The 7,110-nt window shown below is 40.6% G+C and overlaps 1 protein-coding gene across 1 annotated transcript in view; it reads right to left on the minus strand.

Moving 5' to 3' along the window:
* Positions 1-7,110, minus strand: part of CBL (Cbl proto-oncogene) — a 59,485-nt gene that overhangs the window by 49,903 nt on the left and 2,472 nt on the right. The window lies entirely within an intron of this gene.

Here is a 7,110-nt window from a genome sequence, read left to right on the forward strand (position 1 = left end):
AAAATTTCACTCAACCTTCAAAGAGAATGCTGATGCTGTAACCATATATGACCAGACAGCTCTCTGAACATTAGTAGTCTGCAATAGAGCAACTACATGACAAAGCTCATGAAAACAAGTTTAATCAATAGGAAAAACAGTATTCAAGAAGGATCATACACCTCACAGAGAAAGGCCTTGTCTGTATCCAGAACAGCCAAGATTCTCTATTACCCAGTCAAGGGAGAGAGAAAGCTAGCTACAGAAGACTCAGGGTATGTCTACATCTACAATTTTGCAGCGCTGGTTGTTACAGCTGTATTAGTACAACTGTATAGGGCCAGCGCTGCAGAGTGGCCACACTTACAGCAACCAGCGCTGCAAGTGGTGTTAGATGTGGCCACACTGCAGCGCTGTTGGGCGGCTTCAAGGGGGGTTCGGGGAACGCGAGAGCAAACCGGGAAAGGAGACCAGCTTCGCCGCGGTTTGCTCTCGCGTTCCCCGAACCACCCTGCAAACCGCAGGGAAGGAGACCTGCTTGCTCGGGGGTTCGGGGAACGAGAGAGCAAACCGGGAAAGGAGACCAGCTTCGCCGCGGTTTGCTCTCGCGTTCCCCGAACCACCCTGCAAACCGCAGGGAAGGAGACCTGCTTGCTCGGGGGTTCGGGGAACGAGAGAGCAAACCGGGAAAGGAGACCAGCTTCGCCGCGGTTTGCTCTCGCGTTCCCCGAACCACCCTGCAAACCGCAGGGAAGGAGACCTGCTTGCTCGGGGTTCGGGGAACGCGAGAGCAAGCCGGGGAAGGAGACCAGCTTGATTACCAGAGGCTTCCTCAGGTATGCTGGGATACCTGCTTATTCCACGGAGGTCAAGAAAAGCGCTGGTAAGTGTCTATACTTGATTACCAGCGCTGGATCACCAGCGCTGGATCCTCTACACCCGAGACAAAACGGGAGTACGGCCAGCGCTGCAAACAGGGAGTTGCAGCGCTGGTGGTGCCCTGCAGATGTGTACACCTCCTAAGTTGCAGCGCTGTAACTCCCTCACCAGCGCTGCAACTTTGTGATGTAGACAAGCCCATAATGTAACTTTCGAAGTTATTAGGGCTCTCTGAGCTCCAGCGAAGTGCTGAAATACTGACTTAGCATGACAAAGCAATATTCAGTGCTTTAGTTCTAAAGCCATCTTTTTGAAAAGACAAAAACAGGCAATTGGGAATAAGACTCAACTAACAGCTCTAGTCTTTGGTGCGTTTACCTCAAACATAAAATAAGGCTGGTGTAATCATTTCCTAAAGCTTTCTACTGAAGTGTAAAAACACTGTTTTGACTTCCTAATACCAAAAGGCATGACTGAGGTCTAAAATGGCACCAGTGATGTGCAAAAGGATATTACAAAGCAGATCTCATCAAAATGCTGCAGAAGATCGCTTTCTTCAGAAGGCTTTAGGAAGGTAAATAAGAAAGCCCTAAGAACAACCCGGTGCCGCTATGCAGTACATCACCTACACAAAATCTGGTAAAAAACTACTATGCGCTATTAGGTAACGTTCTGAAAAAGTTAACTGGCTCTCTATATTACACACTTAAACACTTATTCCATTACTTTTGCCTCACAAGCTGTGACTGAATAGTAAATATTTAAACAAAATAACTAATTTAGTCTGAAAAGGAGCACTAGCATTTCACTCAGCCTTTTAGGATATGTGCAAGAAACACAGTGTGGAGAAGTTACATGTCTTCCAATAATGCATAGCTTCATTGAGAGACTTCAATTTCCAACAAGGGAATGACTGACTGACTGACTGCATCGAGTCTCAGACAGGTGAATATGATTCTCATAATGACAAGCAATTATACTCTGGAGGAGCACCAAATGTACAGGTGGGAAATAATCTAGCCAAATAAACGTCCTCTCCATTCTGAACTGACAAATACTAGGAGATCTAAACAAGGAGAGGAGTTATCACAAGATAGTTGGTGCTTCTCTAGGGTGCTTCTTTCATACATTGTAAAATGAACCTTATCAGGGAACCAAGCTACAACACAACTGTCTTCTGAGACCATAGTTTCACTTGGCAGCATGGAAGGATCCTAAACATGTCTCCAAAGCAAGCTACAGATAGCATCATTACTGCTCCTACAGATCTAGTTTGTTATTTAAACAATTGGGTTTAAAACTATTCTTGGTGAGTTGTAGGGAAACCACATGAAGGAAGCAGACAAGTCAGAAACACAGGACAGTCATTTCTCTGGGTCAGCTACAATAGGAAATGGCACAGGCTGTTATCTCTTGAAACTATCCAGCTATGAAGGAGGCAGACCTACTGCATGTCAGTAACTATACAGACTTGTTTGACATTGATATTCTATCTGACATGTTTTCACAGAAAAGCAACAAATTCTGCAGATAGGTCATATTCTCACAACCTCTATAAAACTTTTTCATTAAAATACCCCATATGAATATCCAAAGTAAATGGTTTACAGACAAGAAAAGCTGAAAAACTTTGGTTTTATGACCCGATGAATTTTAAATAAGTTTAATTATTCACCAAATGGACACCTATTTCAACAGCTGAAGTTCACAACTCTCCATACGTGGTTTTAAAAGCAACCAATATCAGCACTCAAATATAAAGTTATTTGCCTACAAACTGTCACTTAGCAAACTGACTTTTCTTAATACATCGGGGGAAGAAAAAAAAAAAAGAAGTTGCACTTTGTTTACTTCTCTACTTGTGCACTTGCAGCATCATGACAATGTTAAAAGGAATGTTCACAGCTCTGGGAAACCAGCAGCCTATCAGCAAGTTACCATGCACTCCATTCATTCTCTCCCCATGATTGGCTGCTACCACAGTGAATCCAGAAAGACAGCAAATACCTTACATTAGGTGTGCTCAGAGTAAAGAGAAGTCATTTCTGTTTTTTTAAGTGACTTAAAAATAGCTGTGGTCTTAAATGGACACTGTCAACTGAAATTTGGCCTCTCTGTAAAACTATTTTAAAACTAAAGCTTTTACCCACAAAAATGTTTCTATATTTTTCATCATTTAAATGAAAACAGTTGTTTGTGAACAAACACATTCCCTTGCAATGTTTTAAACTCTTAGCATGGAGCACCTGAAAATTAAACTGACTACAAAGTGTACTGAAATTGATTTTCCATTTCCAAACTGACAGAAATGAAAAACGTTAACAAAGAGCATAAATAACTACCAGTATACTGGATTTCTAAATTTTCCTCTAGCCTTGTAAAAGGGACACTGTCATTTTACTATCACATTTCCTATTTTTTAAAAGTTTTTTTCTCTTTCTTGTTGCTATGTTAAAGACTCACAAAAATAAGGGAACTATGACTAGAATGAGGCAACAGTGAAACTGACTTCACAAAGTGCTGTCAAAAGCACTAAGTAAAAAAAAAAAATACCTAAAAAATAATTTCTTCTCTATTCTTTAGGCCTTGTAACAAGGGTAAGTAAAAAGAGCTCAGGATGTTAACAACATAGGTGCAAAAATTTGTTTGCAAGTTATGGTTTGACAGTAACCCTGAAACAAAAACAAAAAAAACCCAAACAACCTAGGAGTGATAGATCTCTCTCTATTGACTTCCCAACTCCTATTTCCCTTCCAATGCTGTTTTCCTAAACAGACCTATGAGGAGTTTGATGTTTTCTTCCTTTTAAAAAACAAAGCTATATAGCTCCACTTTCCCCCTAAGTCAAGAATCTACTTTTTCCTTGAGACATCAGCAACTCAGTATCTATCAACTTCTCAGCCTCTGCCGAAGTCACGCCTGACCACATCACTACTATTGGGGTGACTTGCAACAAAATTTCCAGATGTTAATTATAAAAATGTGCTGAATTACATCCATATTTAGGTTAGAGAGATGTTTGTCATTTTAGCTCAGCCACCACCGATTTCTTTTCCATCCTGTAATGTGAAATCTACTATTCTTCCGTCCCATCCAGTTACAAAACCCCTCTAAGTATTTTAGAATTTCCACAATCAGTTCCTCAAATGCCCAAGAACAGTGTTAGGTTATGTCTTCATCGCGGAAGGGAGCAAGCCTCCCAGCGTGGGTAGGAAGACTTGCGATTGCACACTAAAAATAGTTGTGTGGACATCGTGGTATCGGCAGTCTTGGATTAGCCATGTTAGCGCAAGCCAACCCTAGCCCAATCCTCTGCCAATGCAGCAACCTCCACACAGCTATTTTTAGTGTGCCGGCATGATCCCTGCTAGCATGGGTCTGTCTGCCTGGGGTGAGAAGCTCACTCTGAGGTACAATGTAGACATACCCTGGATGTTATTTGTATTATTCTGCTGCCTAGATTAGGTTCTGAAGATAAATTATCAATTGCATTATCGACAAAAATATATGAAGCAACTCTCTCCTGCCAAGATGCAGCACTAACAAGTTACTTTACTACATTAATAAATTTTCTGATATTAAGCCCTGCTTTAATGGCTTAACACAGTGAAAAGATGAGGAAATAGGATAAATGAGACTGAAATCAGTTCCTCCCACTTTAGCCTAGTAAAAATGTATAGGATGGCTACAGGCAGTGCAAAGAAATGACTGAGATGCTTAGTGTGCTGTCTGTCGCTGCACTTTGAAGGCTCATAAGACATCTAACAGCAGAGCCTCAAAGACACAATTCAACCTCTAGATAAGAAAGCAAACTGCTGAATTTAGATGAAGTTCATAAGTTGCCATCGAACATCTAGAATATACAAAGGAGTGAAATTTCAAGGCGGCTGGTAATATCCAGATGTGCAATATAACAGATGCTATATGGCAGAACTGCATATAATACAGCAGCATGTGTAATCTTGCATACTTGAATAGGCAAACTGTGTTTATAACCGTGTTAATCAATCATACTCTAGTTCTTGTCTTATAGAACAAAGACAAAATACTTGCCTAAAGAACTTAAAAGGTTTCCTGTCCTACTTTAGCAAAGTTTCAAAAACTGTACTACAACCTCATATTCCTGTATCCTATTTAATAACATCAAAAGGCATGGAAACATATTAAAGGTACAAGCTTTCCTTATTTTAATGTTTGCCAGAGTGGGGCAGATATTCTAACAAAACTGTAGGTGGCGTGGCCCTAAAGAGTCTGACCTACATACTGTAAACTATTTGGGACATGGACTGGACCTACTTCTGTATCTGTACGGAACCTAGCATGGCAGGGGCCTGATCAGGGACTCCAGCTGCAATTAATATATAAATATTTATCTACAAAGTGGCCAAATATCTGAAGATACATGAGCTGTCAAAAGGATTGTTTTATCCTCATGAAATAGAACGGAGGTGGGCCTCAGTGGGGAACAAAATTATTCCAATCAGTGATACTCTATGTCAGGACAAAGTCATTTTTGGTTTGGTTTTTTGGAAGGGGTAAAGAGGCCTAGCACAGCTCAAACACTATTTTAGCTCCTAAACAAGGTGCACCAGGCCACACAACTCAGACAAGCCACAGCTTGCACTCAAGTGTCAAAATGACCTGCCAAAGGTTGAAAAGGAATGTATGAGTATACTTTCCCCGAAAGTGTGAACTAAACTTTGAACACCACACCCAAACCAACCATTTATCTGGCCAGTGATTTCATTTGTTATTTAAATGGCTGCTTTCACATAGGGCAGTGGGCTGCAGAAGTAAAGTCCAAATAACTATGAGGGTGCAGATGGCAAACCAACATAAGATTTCACTGACAACTAAGGGTATGTCTTCACTACCAAAGTTAAAGCATTGCCATGGCTGTAAAAAAGTCACCCCCATGAGGGGAGTAACTCCCAACACTGGGAGTGCAGCACTGTCTACATTGGCACTTTACATCGCTGAAACTTGCATCCCTCAGAGGGGTGTTTTTTCACACCCCGAGTGTGAAAGTTTCAGCGCTGTAAAGCGCCAGTGTAGACAAGGTCTAACACTGACATAGTAGATGCACTCAGAATACCATGAATGAGATCCATCTAAACAACTGGAAAGAGATTATCCAGTGTCCAATTTTTGTTTAAAGTGGCATGCTTATTTATTCTTGCAACTGTCAAATTTTGAGATTTACTGAAAACAGAGCTTTCTGAATATTTGGGTTATATGCTTGTGGCCTGTGCAGTAACGAGTCAAATAATTAGCTCTACAACTACAGCATTTATTTCAAATTTTAACAGATAAGAATGCTATTCGTTAAAATTTGAGAATCCTAGTTCATCTACCATGTTGATGGAGCCCTTGTCACAAGTCAAGAAACCCAGTGCAAGCCTTACTACGGAAGTGCACATCAACAGCCAAGGCAAAAATAATGAGTAAAAAGAGGTAACTGAAGAGGAACATCCCACTGCACATATGAAGGAGTGCTGCCCGACACTGGAGCTTTGGCCTCATTATGTGTCACCGAAGGCAACTGTGGGAAGAACATGGGACAAAATTAATATGAAACAAAAATAAAACGTCTTCAGATGGAAGTTGGGCACTATGTCAAAATGTGCGGAGAGAATGGACTAGAGCTCTTGGACAACTGTTAGCTTGTATAGGAAATTCATTAGCCACACCTGAAGAACAGCAATGCCTGAATGCTTTTGCAGGATACCAACTAATTTTATGGGTTAACGAATTTAGGTCACTGTACAGATACAAACATAGCATATGTGTCTGATCTACAAGATCCCTTATCATATGTGCACCCATCAATTATTTTTTTATAAGCCTATTTGAGTTTGTGCGTATTTGAAATGGCCAGATAACTGACAACAGAAACAAAGTTTCACAAAATTTTTCACAAGTTCTCCCCACCTCCTCGCACCTTCCCCAACCAATTCCTAGTTAACAGTTGACAATTTGTTGTGTTAAGAAGCAGATAGTATATTTCCGGCCCAATCCTGTAACAGAATGTGTGTTAAACAGACTGTTATGTCTATACAGAACTGCTGAAGTTAATGGGCATGTAGGTCAGACTGCAAGATTAGGATCTTAGTCTGATTTTAATATTTTAACTATTATTAAGCACACAACTAGAGCTTTCAGCCACTATTTAACAGATATTTCATAATGAGGTTATAGAATCGGAAGCCAATGAAATTCAGGCAAAATAAATTCCTCTATATATTTTTGAAG

Source organism: Gopherus flavomarginatus, chromosome 13 (assembly GCF_025201925.1).
Source record: "Gopherus flavomarginatus isolate rGopFla2 chromosome 13, rGopFla2.mat.asm, whole genome shotgun sequence".
Lineage (NCBI taxonomy): Eukaryota > Metazoa > Chordata > Testudines > Testudinidae > Gopherus > Gopherus flavomarginatus.